This window comes from Dreissena polymorpha, chromosome 3 (assembly GCF_020536995.1).
Source record: "Dreissena polymorpha isolate Duluth1 chromosome 3, UMN_Dpol_1.0, whole genome shotgun sequence".
NCBI classification, from domain to species: Eukaryota; Metazoa; Mollusca; class Bivalvia; order Myida; family Dreissenidae; genus Dreissena; species Dreissena polymorpha.
This window is the reverse complement of record NC_068357.1, coordinates 132,677,965-132,694,086: the sequence shown is the minus strand read 5'-3', so window position 1 is coordinate 132,694,086 and position 16,122 is coordinate 132,677,965. Positions and strand designations below refer to the sequence as shown.

At 33.9% G+C, this 16,122-nt stretch overlaps 1 protein-coding gene across 5 annotated transcripts in view; it reads left to right on the top strand.

Moving 5' to 3' along the window:
• The window catches only part of LOC127871514 (uncharacterized), a 175,309-nt gene that overhangs the window by 105,790 nt on the left and 53,397 nt on the right, over positions 1-16,122 (top strand). The window contains exon 1 of one of the 5 annotated variants that reach the window (XM_052414512.1): positions 11,981-12,132. The exons of 3 other annotated variants lie outside the window; for them this stretch is intronic. The gene's annotated coding sequence lies outside the window, so the exon portion shown is untranslated. Of the gene's footprint in view, positions 1-11,980; positions 12,133-12,176; positions 12,313-16,122 lie in introns of those variants that run through there. One more of the 5 variants, XM_052414515.1, reaches the window with a different exon arrangement.

The following is a 16,122-nucleotide window of genomic DNA, read 5'->3' as shown; positions in this document are numbered from 1 at the left end:
ATCTGTCAATGCTTTGTGTTGTCTGGATTGTCTGGGGTGCTGCAGACGTTATTTTCATTATTTTGTCTCTTTGGGTTCAATTTTTCTTGCTGACTCATGGTTGCTCTTACTGAAGTCTTTGTGTTATTGTTTTCTGAGCATAACATCTTTTTTAATTCATAAATCTTATATTGACATTGCAAATAATTATGTTCTTTGATTTAATGAATATGACGAGTCGAGAATAAATGATCCTGGTGTCTGCCTAAAATCTCTTATCAGATCAAGCAGTTGCAAACCTTGATAATACAACTGTTGATTTTTATGATCAGAAATTCTAAATAATTATCTGACTCGAGTAATATTACTTCTTATAAATTGTTTGGGTCAGTTCAAATAATAATTCACTATTACTGGTACTTCATTTAAATTCTTAAATCCTTCAAAGGAGACTTTAAAGAAGATTTGGGGCAAAAGATTGTATACAGTCCATCAATCATTGCATCTACCATACAACATATATTACCTCCAGCCAAGTGTTACTAATAATGTCAGCTTTTTATGGGATTTAAATTAATAAAAAAAATTAATGAATAAGTCACAGAGTTGTTTGATATTTGTTAAAGTTTGTTTGCTTTCCTTTGAAAAAGCTTTCCCAATCAGATTTTAGTGATTTCATGAAACTTTAAATGAAAGTCAGCAAGTTCATAATAAGGTTTAACCTCTGAAAGAATTTAAAATCCCTCCCATCTTACTGTCAACATCCTGAAAACCCAAGGATTATTTGCCCTTATCTTGAGGTCACATGATCTAGTTGCTATGGGGAGGAGGAAGTGAGGGAAATATTTACCGGTCCCTGGCCTCTAAGGTATTTTGTGGTCACAACATCTGTTTATGGTCAAATAATGTGTGATGCATCCAGATTAATGTATGTTTAATTGCATAGATTTTAACAACAGTAAATAGAATGCCCCATGGAAATTTGTTAGATATCCAAATAATGGGGCAGTGTCAGTTTGATGAATGTTCTTTTTCAAGATTTTATATGAAAAGTTTCCTGAGTTCTCTATTTTAAACCGTCCTGTATCACTAGTTGATAAAGTTTATATAATGTGAATATGTTTCTTTTACATTAAAAACAAGAAAACTGTAATAATGTCAGCATTTGTGACATATAATTTGATGAAAAATATTGGCTCAATCTATTTTTTAAAAGGGAATTTAAATGCTAATGAAAAGTTATCGCACAAATGCCTTTTTTCAATATAGACTTTGCAACCAGGCGCGCATAATAAATTCTGCAGACGATGACTCAAACACATAGTTTCGTATTTACATAATCAGAATCAGAACAGTCAGATTTAGAAAATAACAAAAACCAGTAGAAAATAACAAAAACCAGTACCAGTGTATAATTGTGCACAATTTGAATCAAACAGTCAATTATAAGGTGATTATAAGAACAGTATGCGTTTAATATTCCTTCTATATAAGGCGAATTAAACAGGTAATAAAATTAATTATGTTTGTGGATGAAGTGCCTGTTAAATTCATATGTTTTCTTCCGAGTTGATTGGGTGCAAACATAATTGCTTGATTTAACAGAGAGCTGCCATTAATGATTTCTATGCAATACCTTCGATTGTTTGATTTCATGGATTTTGTGATCGGATATTTTGTATTTAAATAGGCTTCTAATTGAAGAAACCATGAAATATGCACTGAGCCACTGTGTACTGTGTAAAATGCCTTGTAATTATTGTATTGACAGTTATATTATAATTCATCTAATAGCTAACACTACAGTGAAAGCTATTTAAATGAGGTATCATACAATTTAATATCTAAATCAAGCAAGTTTGCAGCTACTGTATTTGTTATTTCCTGTTTGATTTGTCATTAAAACACCTCTGTGAATGTTCCTGTTCATTAATTACGCTTAACAATGTAATAAAGATTCCATGTTAATTATTTTGTGCAGAATATAAACACACTATTAATCAGTAATTTAATTCCATTTACTTCATAGACTTCATCAGCATAAGAATTTTAAGCGTTTTTTGCTTGCAGTTCATGTGCATTAGAGAAATAGTTGACATAGGCGGATCCAAGGGGGGTGGCAGATGCCCCCCCCCCCCCCCCCTTAAATCACCAATGTAAGGTCAATTCATTGGATATTTCACACTTAACTAGATCTTAATCACCTATTTAAACTCATTTTCTTATTTTTCGTACACAACATTTCCCACTAATCACAGACAATCGCTAAATGTTTTAAATTTAGACTCTCTGTCGCCTGGTTTTTCATGTCGAACTTTGCGATTCTGATGTTTCCCTCTTTGATGAAAGTACATAAGGCGTGACATTGCTCGAAAAGTGGTTGTCAAAGCCTTCAAAATCACTAAAATCGTGGAGCTTCCGGGGGGTCTTTGCCCCCATGGGCGCCCTAGCAGGGCTTTGCACTGCACTCACCAGGTGCCTTTAGCAGCCCCCTGGACCCCGGCAAATCTTTCAATATCCCGCCCCCCGCCCCCTAACCAGAAATCCAGGATCTGCCCCTAGTTGATGAGTCAGCCCAGCGCAAAATAGTTCCAAGTATACTCAAAACCAGATTGTTATGTAGCACAGTTTTGAATTTGAGTCATCATTTTCTTCAAACTGTGAGTTGTATACAAATCAAGGGAGATAATCTAGACATTGTGACTGGTTACGCAGGTGTAGAATGTAATATATCACACGTATGAATTTCACATCAACTGAAATGGCTGCTGTTTTATTGCCTTGGCAAATTAATAAAATCAGTCAGCTCAATGACCATGTGAATAATTGTCCCATTACAAGATAATAAATGATTTTGTAATAATCGGTTGAAAGTTCATAAAAGTTCAAATGAGTGAGTCAGTGCTTTATAGTTTTTTTCTGATTTATTGAAACCTCAATATATTTTCATTAAACTTTAGTTTGTGTTAAATGAAAGTTGTAGAAAGATAATAATGACTGTGTTAAAAGGTATATTTTGCTGTTTTTATCAAAACAGGTGAATACATATGAACTATCATCTGGGAAAGCCAGACTTAATCCTTTCAGTGCGGGAACCGAATGTTGAAGGCCTTTGCAAACAGTTTGGATCCAGATGAGACGCCACAGAATGTGGCGTCTCATCTGGATCCAAACTGTTTGCTATTCTTATAGTATTCTTTAAGAAAAATCGAAGAAAATGCTAATTTTAGAAATTCAGCAGACAACATTTTAGCAGATGACAAATTTCGCAGCATGCAAAGGGTTAATGACTGTGGGTAAACAGGGCCCTCAATCTGTCAAATCCACAGCAGAAATTCGGCCGCACCCCGCCCCCCCTGAAAAGTATACTTTTTTCCCCTTTTGGGGGAAAAATTCCCCCTAAAAAAAAATAATAAAAATAAAAAAATAATTTTCTTTTATAGATCTCATGATTACTATATCTCAATTCTATTTTAATTTAATCTTGTCAAACATACTAAATTATGAAATAAGCAATGAATATAGTACAAACATGTACAAATGTAATAATTAGAGAGTAAGTTAAAAATCCCCCAAAAAGGGAAACGCCGCGAAAATTCCCCCTGCTATGGGTAGCGACCCGCTTCCCCTAAAATGGGTTGAGGGCCCTGGTAAACTATCGCCCCAGATTAGCTTGTACTGTCCGCATGAATCAAGCACTACATTTTCTGCTTATACTCAATTGTAATGTTGTGTGTTGTTGATGGTTAATTTCATGTTTATGCTTGTTATGAAACCTCAACCATATCTACTGTAGTCCTACATTTGCATGCACAATAATCCTGGATTCCATTGACAGGGATAGTGTGCTTCATAATGTATAAGTCTCGTATTTCCTTTTCACACTCAATACCTGATATAGTACAAGGGGAATTCTTCATTCATACCCATCAACTTTCATGTTTTGTCCTACATCAAAGATTAACCCTTTCAGCCACAGAACGTGGCGTCTCATCAAGATCCAAACTGTTTGCTATTCTTATGGTATTTTTTGAAAAAAATAGAAGAAAATGCTAATTTTAGAAATTCAGCAGACGACATTTTAGCAGACTGCAAATTTAACAGCATGCAAAGGGTTAAAGCATGTCCAATTCCAATATATGCTCTTGAGAGTATGCTGTTAAAATGAGCCCAGCTCTGGGAAAAACATGGCTTTATGCATGTGAGCAAACTGTCAATGTCCCTGATTAGCCTGTGCAGTCCGCACAGGCTTATCAGAGACGACACTTTCTGCCCAAACTGGATTTCCTTTTAACGAAAAAATACAATCAAGTCAAGGAGTAAAGTGTTGTCCCTGATTAGCCTGGGCAGACTGCACAGGCTTATGTCTGGGACAACATTTTGCACATGCCATTACCCCCGTTTTGAAAGAGCAAGGGTCAAATCATTTGCAGACTCTTAAGTGAGCATGAAACTAGAAAAGCATTAGTTGTATTGACAGCATTATGAATCAGAGTTTGAATTTATCTCTGCGTAAAGGATTTAAACTCTAATGTCACTTATTTAATTCTGGACAGCTCCACCGTGAGACCCATAAGCAATACTTACAGAAATGTAAAGCTAAAATGTAACGTTTAAAGGTAAAATTCAAGGTTAAAGCATTGTGAAAGTTCTTCAATTTAAAGTTGTCTTTGTTGTTCATTTCAAATAAAATAATGATAATAATAAATTAGTTAATTTCAATTGCTGTCTCTGATTATAACCGTTTATTGTGTTAAAAAGTTAAAACATTGCTTTCATTTTATACCTCACATTACCTCCCTTTGATACAATTAGGGGTCGTAGAGTGGACATTGTCTTATGAGATAAAAACATGAGAGCTGTCAGTACAAGGTTATCATGTTTTTGAACAGTATGTGGAAATTCGCAATGCTTTTTGTACCTATTGAAATCCAGTTCATACTTTGCGCCATTAACTCATAAAAGAATACCTTAAAATTCGTCACATGGTCTCTTGGCTATTGATCGAGCAGAACATTTTAATATCATGGTTGTGTGTAATTTCTTATGTCAAACAGGTCTTGTTTTGTTCTTTGTGGAAAAAAAAATTTGTTGTCATTCTTGCATGTGAAAAGTGTGTTCAGCCGGCCTAATTGTTTTAAAACGAATTCTTAGCTTTTGAAAATTCCTTACCTGTAATTTGTATGCAAACAAATCGTGATGTAGAGATATTGGGAGAGGACTGTTTTGAACAAGATGTTTGTGTGTTTGGACAGAATAATAACAACAGGAAGTTTCAAGGCATTAATTATCTCGATATGAGGATAGCTAATAGAAGGTTAGTAAGAAATTCTTGTATCTCTTTGTTTTTGCCACCAACAGGGGCATGGAGCCCTCAAATGATTGAGAAATATATAAGACTCTTTTATTGAGAATATTATACAGGTAAATGATAGACAGTATTTTGATTCCATTTAATAGTTTTTAGTTCATCATAACTTCTGTACATAGTATGGTGAGGTGAACATATTTTGGTGAAGGATGAACACTCTGGACTGTTCAGTGTCACACTATTCATGCCCCCACTTAAGGGGTGGGTGGGTACAAAATTGCCCTTGTCAGTCTGTCTTTCCCCTGTTCTGTCCGTGCTGCATGTGTGTGTGGTGTGTAACTAGGAAATACTTTTCTTCTTTGAGTTGAAACTTTACAAACAAACTAACCAGCTTGTGAATTTCGGCACCTCCTTATTTTGGTTCATTTTTTTCTGACATCAGCTGAGTTTTCAGTGTAAGGGGAATAGGGTGCATCAGCATCCTAGGGCCTTATTTCTAGTTTATTCATGGCTTTAAACAAGTATTTTGTACGGATTAAACCAATGATTATATATATAGAGTCATTGTACTATTTGGTAAAGGACAATACATCATAAGCAATATGAAGTGCTTTTAAATTTCATATGGATCCTCAAACAAAAGTTACTTTTGTTTGAATGAAAAATATAATATATGTCTACATCCAAGCAGTATATTTTCTTTTCTGTTAGCACTCAAGTCCACCTGAGGTTCTGTTTTTAATTGAACTGTCAGAAATGTCAGAGCTCCCACATGTTAAGCTCATTTTCACCTTCAGTCAGCTGTAATGTGTATTGGTTCTAGTGCACTTTGTTGTCATATGGATACCATGGCAACTGTTTTTTCAGGCATCAGATATTAGCAATAACAGGTACAAGTCAGGTAGCCATTGATCTTGTTGAAATACCGTATTTTACCATGCATAGCGCGCAGTTTTTTACCTTCAAATTTCAAAATAAAAATTCAGTGCGCGTAATACATTGACACAACGCTTTCCTGGTTGCTAAATTGCAAAAAATCCATTTTGTAATTGTAAATCTTCACAATTGCCGCCATTTTTGTTATTGCAAAAAAACTACACCCTATAATGTTATAGACTGAAGGGGCCGTTGTCGAAACAACAAATAGCGGGAAAGGTTAGGAATGAACGGGGTAGTAATAGTTTTGACAAAAATTAAAAGATGAAAAAAATGTCTTTGTTGGTGTTTTCACACTTCTTCATTGATTGTTCACTAAAAAAAATCGAGGTATATCGATCCCCGTGCGCCGCGGTATTGTTTGTTAAAGTTTTCGTTGTCATGAAAACTCGTTGATTTACAACGCAAAACGTCTTATTTGAACTGAGGCTAATTATTTCAATAAGTATTTCTCAACTTCGCTTTTGCTTTATTTTGATAATTTAATCCAAAGTTTAATGTTAGCATTTCCGAAAATTTGCACTCTATGTGAATTGACAGTTTGACGTCATCAAAGGAAAGCCGCTTCCTGTCTGAAGCAATAAAGCGACAAGTTTCTCGCCGACAAAATTGGCTTCCTTTGTCTAGCAATCAACATGCCGAACCAATCGTGTGTTTGTTCCTCAATGGCAATCGTCCAATTAAATAATAGCACGTGCAAAGCTCCGCCTTCGAACCTTTTGGAAAGAACGGAGGTGGAGTTCAACGGTTAATTGAGCAAGTGTTTTACGTAAGTTGAGTTCCGATTTGCCGAAACTACTAGGCCCTAAGCATTGAAACGACGAATACATTTATCAATGATTTTCCGATCTCTGCATAAATATGCTACTGTGCGAGTATACTACGTAGGTTACAAACCAACAATAGAGATATAGACTCGTTTTATTTTCTTTCAATAGAGACAAACAAATGATATTTCTCAAATGGCTTTACGCGGATAACACCAACTGTATGGAATTGAGCGTTCGGGTGTATTGTTTGTCTTACTATAAAATACTTATCAACTAGACGCAGTGAAGGCGCGAAATACCGGGTCAAACTGGATTTATTGGGGAGCATCTCTTAATGGGGAAATATTTAAGTCGATGAAAAATAAAATGGGATCCACGGACGATTTGTGTAAAATTGGACATTGAGATGTTGCGGGTCTGCAGAAGAAGATGTCATACGATGTTGTGAGCGGCAGGTAATGAAAATGTTACACTGTTCAAATGTGAGGAATACGTAATAGTGGTTCGAATTTAACGCGCAGGGGTCTTGAAAAAACATGCGCAGCGGCAATAAGGACATAACGGTGTTCTCGAGAGAATAATCATAAAAATTGTCGAAAATATAGTGCTTTGCAACCCATGCTCCTGATCGTATAAACGCTCCCTACTTTAAAACAAAAAATTAAGCGCCCGAAAAACTCAGATTAAATGATTGCGCAATATAAGAATGGCGGCCATTTTCGACCAAATTTTCAGGTTTTTGGTCTTGAATTCTTTTTTTTCTCCATTTTGGCTTTAAAAAATCGCATGCGCGTTATACATGGTAGCGCGCTATACATGGTAAAATACGGTAAGTGAATGTTTTTTCTGAAAAATGCAGTTCCAGTGTTCAGTGTCATGTCAGTGAATTATGGTTACAAATGGTAATCTTAATGAGTTCTGAAATTTACTTTCAGAGTACTAAATAGTTAGTTGTGTGGTTTTTATAAAAATCAAAAAGGTAATTGTGACTAGTATAAATTTAATTGTAATTGTTTGATCAGCATGAATGTATTTGTTGAAGTGATGGGGCAGAGCTCAAAACCATAGAATTTTCATACAGTTATGTTATCTAAATCGAGTGATAAAACACTTTTGGACTTTAGTTACTGTTTTGCTTTTTGGTAGTTGGTGATGATCATATCTTAATTCTTTCAATGTTCATACATTGAAAAGAAAGCATTTCGGTAAGCGCTTCAATTTTCATTTAAATGCGAAAGAAGAATATTAGTATACATGCATGTGTTTAGTTTTATGAAGAAAAAAAAGATTTTGGAAAAAAATTGAATTGAAGAATATTTAAAAGAAAAATATTGTCATGACACAATTGATGATTTGTATTTCCTTTTCTGGATGTAACTGGATTTTTATTTCCAACATTTGTAGTAAATTAATTGTGCACCTTGTTGTCAACATGCATTCAAGCTTTTACAAAATGATTCATAATAACTCCGCAGAAGCAATTTTTGCATAATACCTGACTAAATTGGCCATGGGTTATTTGTGGCTTACAATTAGAATTTTACTTCATTCTTTAGCCTGCAAAATAGCATGCGCAATTTAATAAAATTATATCTGAAAATATTGGGAGTTGTTAATTATGACGCAAATCAGGTAAAAATGAAAAGCACTAAAATATTGATTGCAATTAAGTGGCAATTTTAGTTGCCAAATGAAATATGTATGTTTTAATTTGTTGATTAAGATAAATCCATATAGCCAATCCAAGATCCCTTTCAATGACACTGTGATAGTGGAGTAATTTGATTAAGGATTTTTTAATTATTGACTGTTGAAGTCCATGAAAACTTTTGCATACTGGGTTGAAGTTCTTAGATAGGACACATGATCAGTGGCTTATAATTCATGGTGCCCTTGCAATCTGTAAAAGTAGGCGAAAATCAAACAAGGTGATAAAATCATTGAATGTTATTATCAAGTTTCCCTAATGTATTGAAATTGTTGAGGAATATGTTGAGTTTGGTATTTAAAACAGCAGCTAGCTGGCCTTAAGTAAGTGAGGTAAGATTGGTAAATGTTATTACTGTTATTCAAATAGTGATTCTCTAAGGTCAGGATGTATTAAATCTGTCTGAATTTGATCTTTAGCTGTATGTGGGATTATGACATTGACACCTGTGGATTCTCATCTGTAAGAGTATATTTAAGTTGTAGAACATACTTTGAAATTATTTTAAAGTTTGTATTGTTATTTTGGATGTTATTATTTCACTGTGTTATCTCAGTCATTTCAAAGTACATGACTCTTATATTTTATGTCACACAATATGTTTGTTGTTTTATCCTAGTTGTGCTTGCAAATTTGTGTAACCAAATTATCTACAATTGAAATAAAATCAACGAAAGAATGTCATTTATTCAATGAATCTTCAAAGGTTGCTTAATTCTACAAGATTTCTAAACAAGGCTTTTATTTTTCTGAGATAATCTTCTTTATTTTTAACAGTAACCAATGAGTTTATACCTTTGTTTTTTCTGTGCTTGGTTCTTAGGAAAAGGAAAGGTTCTTAGGGGTTGAAGATGGGGCCTCTCGGTGGTAATGCCAGGACAACCATATCCATTTCACTAACGCGACTAAGTACCAATTAATTCTTTGTCTTCAGTGCTTTCAAGTATTCTGTGAAATTTATGCTATCAAATTTATGCGACTCCCTTATAAATACGCCTATGGCTTTAAGATTAATTTAAATATGTATTTATGTAAGCTGTGTAAGAATTAGGCAAAACTACAAATGATGCAGTAGTTTAACAGATTGATAATTAAGGCAAATCTCTGCGTATACAGTTTCAATTTGACTATCAGGGTCTGTATCAATGGATAGCTGAAATTGGATTTAAGTCTGGGGATTAGAGGATTAGCATTAATCATGTGTAAGTAATATAGCCAGTGTTGTCTTAAACATTTCAATGTTAGCAAGTGTGCCTAATGCCTATTATCTACCTGCCCAATTTAGGCTGAAATACAGCGACCGAAGAAAAAAATTGTTAGATTATCTGCCAATTTGTTTCATGTTATATTTGTATTTGTGCACCACAAATACAAATATAACATGAAACAAACTAACGGTTACAAAATTGTTGCATGTAAAGTGATTATTGCAAAAAAAAAATATGCTTGAAGATTTCTATTTCAGTAAGTCACATATGTTTGAAAATCAGTGAAAAAAACGTTAGATAAGACTAACTTCACCAACTTATTTGTCAGCAAAATATATCAAATAAAAGTGCATATATTAGGAATAGTACAAAGCGATATAGTATTTTGACTTTGATTTCATATATTATGTATTCAATTCTTGCCATCACAAAATTAAGTAAATGAACAACTCCTTAGCAACAAAATGACTAATTATGCAGGATTAACAGATTATAACACTTAAGGATGGCATGAGTATACATGCATGGTACAATAACACAAGAATTCAATTTTGCAGGCCTTAATCAATTTGAAGTATTGAATTTTATGCATTATTTCATTTGTATGAAGGTTGCAGAAGAAATGTATTTGAAAGTTGTGAAAAGCTTTGCTAAAGAATGCTGTTGAGTTGGAATGTTTAAAATTTTACATATTAAGAAAACTGGATTGGAGATTCGAATATGTTGATTTGCAGTGAAACATTGCTAATGATTTGTTTAGAATTACGCTTGACCGTCAATTACTTTTGTATTGTGATGATAATAATTAAATGCCGATACACAAAATGTAATGATTTACAGGTCAACTTAAATAATGTGCCTGAAATAATCAACTTGTCATGATGTTATCAATAGAGATATAGAATACTTTATTAAGTTTAAAATACTTTACTAAGTTTAGTTGTTAAATAATTTTTCCTTAAGTGTATGTGAATCGAATTGATGAACATGCTGCCCCAACCACGGAGGAGTTTTAATATGCCCGTGTCTCATAAAAAAACAGACTATAGGAAACTATCATTAATGAATCTTGGGAATTTCCTACATGTGGAACGGTAAGTTCTAAGGATTGAAATAAGCTTGATCAATTGTCTTTAGTGTGTTAACATATCGAATGATAGTATTATATTATGTAATATGACTTTCTCAAAACACACAAAAATGAATAGCAATATTTGCATAACATTTTCAAGTAACAACATTGATTTTATTTTGCAGTTTGAGTATAAATTAACTAGAATATACAATTGTCATGATTAATTGAATTTATCGAGCATGACATGTATTGATCTTTTAATGTGTTTTTTTCTGAAATGACCTTACTCTCTATTATAAATAATGAAACTTTCCTTGTTTCAGATTTCTTTAACTGTTTATTTCCACATGAAATTTTGTTTTCATGGAATGTCATGTCAGCTATTGTTTAGTGGTATAAAATATTCAAACAAAAATATTTAAGTTTAACAGCAAATTATCCAACAAGCATTGGCTATTGTTTTCCCTCTCACCAGTCCCTCGGTTTTTTGTGTACATTAATGGTATAATCATTTATAATTCAAGTGAAATATTGTTGTGAGAAACACCTTTTTATTTAACAATACCATTAGTTTAAAGTGAAAAACAATGTTTTATTAATACATTTATACATAACTTCATGCATGGATTCAATGTTTAAACAATTACGACAAAGTAATCTGTCGATTTTCATGATAAATTTAAATTTGATTTTCTTCAAAATTCCTCGTCTTCTTTTTTAATTTGTCCTCAGATTTTCAAGGACAACGTCAACATATCATTAAAATTATGAAATTGTCAATGTATTTACAAATCCTTAAAAATGTCAGCTGATAGCATTTTGTAAAAATAACTAAACGGCTGTATTTACCAAGGCTTACATTAATGCCCATTAAGATGAAGGCTCTTAAGAACGCTGTTCTGATACACCCAGATAGCATTGAAAGGTTGAAAAATATAAACATCCGATATGTTTGGCGACCATATTGGTGAATACTGAATACAGAACGCATGGCAGCTTGGCGCATGCAGCCTTGCACTGTGTGCATTTTATCCTATCAGTTGAGTAGATCATAGACATTCAATGATAAAATACACAAGAATAACTGAATTCAAGACACTTGGACAACAGATTTCAGATGTGATTAAAATATAATCTAATGTCAGGTAACACATTTAATACATTCCTTTTAAGATTTGTGCAACATATAACAAAGTGTTAAAATTGTAATAAATATAAATTACTGTGCATTTCTATTTTGTTTAGACTGGATTAAAGCATTCATGGAACTATGTGTTGGTTTGTTTTGAATTCCGTTGTGCATGTCATTTGTGAATTAAAATTTGGTGAGTTGAATTTTTTTTAGTTATCTAAGGATTTTGTTTATGAGCCGGATTTTATTAATATGAGCCTAAGTGTATTGTTGGACTCCATGATTTGTTTGGGATGTGGTCAATTGTTGTACAAAGGCCGAAGATGTTGATTGCACATGTAAGTGTGGCTGTAATTAACAACCTGTACCTTATTTACATTACAGTGACACTTGGATGACTCACGCTGTTCTACTTTATGTCTGTTATTGTGACATTAGATTCCCAAAGTTTGTACTTCTTTTTTCCATATAAAGTTTAAAGTATCTGTGACACTTATGACAAAATGAAATATAGCTGTCATGGTTGGTTTCAATTGTTAAATCTCGAGGTTTATTAATTGTTTCTTTTGAGTCTTTGTTCTAATTGTCATATTCATATTAATTGTAATGTTATGTTGTGGTGATTGTACGTATGTTTTGTTGTTTTCTAGTGTTATTTATTTTCTTTCCATTAGGAGGATGATGATGATGATGATGATGATGATGATGATGATGATGATGATGATGATGATGATGATGATGATGATGATGATGAGTGTGAAACAATATTTTATAATATTTTGTTTGACTACACTTACGTCTTGTTACGTAATAATATTGATGCTTATATTATGGTTTCTTATGATGCATGACAGCGTTATCCGGCATTATGTATGATCCATTCATCACTGAACACTTTTTAACATCGTGATATTTGTTATCCCTTGTATAAGCACGTAGACAAGCATTATTTGCTGTAACAAAATCTTGGATTGAGCATTGCTACCTTATTAGGTTGAGTGGCCGTGGCATGATACAACGATAATGTCAACTGATTATCATTGGAAAATATTTACTTTTGATTAATATTGACAGTTGACATAATATTATAATGGCCCTTTCATGTCCCAACATCTGTGATAAAATTTCTTATCATTACTGTTATTAGTCCCCTACCGGTTTCACCGGAGGGGACTTATGGTTTGTGCTCCGTCTGTCCGTCCGTCCGTCTGTCTGTCACACTTTTCTGGATCCTGCGATAACTTTAAAAGTTCTTAATATTTTTTCATGAAACTTGGAACATGGATAGATGGCAATATGGTCATTATGCACGTCATTTTATTTTGTTCCTACGTCTAAAATTCTGGTTGCTATGGCAACAAATAGACTTAAAATACTGCTGAAAATGGTGGTTTTCTGGATCCTGCAATAACTTTAAAAGTTCTTAATATTTTTTCATGAAACTTGGAACATGGATAGATGGCAATATGGACATTATGCACGTCATTTCATTTTGTTCCTACGTCAAAAAATCTGGTTGCTATGGCAATAAATAAAAATAATATTCTGACACATGGTGGAATTTCTGACAATGGTGGAGCCGGTAGGGGACTTTTCTTGCTTGGCAATAGTCTTGTTCAAGATGGCAATACAATAGTCCAAAACAAAGTAATGCAAGTGAGTTAGAAGTCACACAAAAATGGGTATTATGCCACATGCATTACCAGTATAAATCCAGACCAACCTGTGAATTGCACAGTCTTTTAAGGAGCTTAGCTGTCTGCTGTTAAGTTTCAAAAGATCTTGTTTTCTCCTGACTAGACTGCTTTAATGGGCAAGCTGGTCTGGAGCTGCACTGGCCCCATTTGGCTTAATACACATTTTTGCACGATGTAGATCAATTTATACAGTTTGAAGTAAAAAAATATAGATCTCGCATAGAAAGTTCCATTTAATAGTTCCATAAATTTTATGTGTCAACTCGTACAAATTTAACAGATTTATTGTTTGAAATAGTTTCCCCAGAAATGTGAACTTTGTCTATAAATAATTTCAAATGTTATTAATGGACCTTTGGTTTAGCTTGAGCTTGATGAAAAAGACACATCAATAAAATCTGTTCATTTAAGTTCATAAAAATTAGACAGATAAATCATTTTGTCTGCTTAAATCCATAACGGTCAACAATTCTGAATGTGGCCATGTTAGAGTATATAATAAAGGAAGCATTTACTAATGTAAATTGAACTATTTGCAGCATGACTGTAAATAATGCCCGGTGGAATGGCCTTTTTTCACAATTCCGCGAAATTCATGACTCAAATTTTCACAATTTCAAGAAGTTCGCCACTCAAACTTCATAATTCCAAGAAGTTCGCGACTCTAATTTTCACAATTTTAGAAAGTTCGCGACTCATTTTTTCACAATTTTGAACAGTTCGCAACTCATTTTTAACAAAATGGGGGGGGGGCCAATGCCGTTTCACAAAAACAGGAAAAAAAGCCCTGGGAATCCATCCAAGATCATGATTTGTAGTGCATACCATGCTCAATTACCCCCATGATGACTACAGGAAGCAGCCAATACTGGTTGCCTGCAATAGACCATGGTCAGGTGCTCATCAATGTTGCATGCACTTCCATCTCCTCCACTGTGCTACTCCGTGCATTTATTATTACTCTTTGTTAAGCAGTTGGCACCTGAGCCTGGTACCATGTTCAATCTTGCATTGTACAAGCAACATTCCTAGAATCATTCTGTTGTTATTTTTAGCTGGGCTGTTTTCGGAGAAAACCCAGATATTGTCATAGCCTCCTCCTTGTCCGCCGTCCGGGCGTCGTGCTAAAACATTTACATTGGCTCTAAAATTAAAGTACTTCCACCTACAACTTTGAAACTTCATATGTACATGCACCTTGATGAGTTCTACACGCCACACCCATTTTTGGGTCATTAGGTCAAAGGTCAAGGTCACTGTGACCTCTAATATAAAACTTTCACTTTGCCTCTAACATCACAGTGCTTCCACCTACAACTTTGAAACTTCATATGTGGATGCACCTTGATGAGTTCTACACGCCACACCCATTTTGGGTCACTAGGTCAAAGGTCACTGTGACCTCTAAAAAAAATAAAAAATTCTGACAAGCTTTCTCAGCCGAGTGTGGCACCCATTATGCGGTTCTCTTGTTTCAAATACTCATTTTAATGTTAGTTTTTGCAGATAATAAGTGTACTTGTTTTTTAATTAATTAATGCAAAATATAATGACATTGTTGACTTTGGGAGGCTATTGATGCTGATAATGATGAGGATGGTATTATTCAAGATAAAGTCATTTGATGAACTTGTATAGACAGTTATTGCAGTTGCTGAATATTATATGAGTTGCCTCATGGGAAAACTGGTCTTAATGCATGTGTGTAAAGTATTGGTTCAGATCAGCCTTTGTAGTCTGCACAGGCTTATCTGGGATGACACTTAAAGCTTTCATGTTTTTTTAAGGCAATCTCTTAAACAAAAATCCAGTTTCGGTGGAAAGTGTTGTCTCATATTTCCTTGTGCAGATGGCACAGGCTAATCTTGGTAATATTTTACTCAAATGCATTAAGCCTAAGTTTTCCCAGAGCCACATATTATGTTTATGAAGAAAACCCAAATAAAAAAAAACATCAGTAAGGTATGTTAAAGCAACATAAGTCTAACATGCTATCAAATACATAGAATTTTTATATGATTGTAAAATGTAAAAAAATAATCTCATTTTAACCCTATACTGGAAGCATTCTATTTTTTCTCAACAACCAGTTTTCTACAATTCAATCAATACCAATACATTGATATTTGGTAATCTATTTCTGTAAATGACTGCTCTTGCTCAATGGGACGAGCACAGATCCATTGTGCTTGACATTCTTAATTGGCATAATTGGAAATCAAAGCCAAGCCATTTAGTCTGCAGGGGACAAAAGCGCATGACCCTGTCTAGTGTAGAAGCTTGGATGAGGTGCTTGTTTTGTAGAC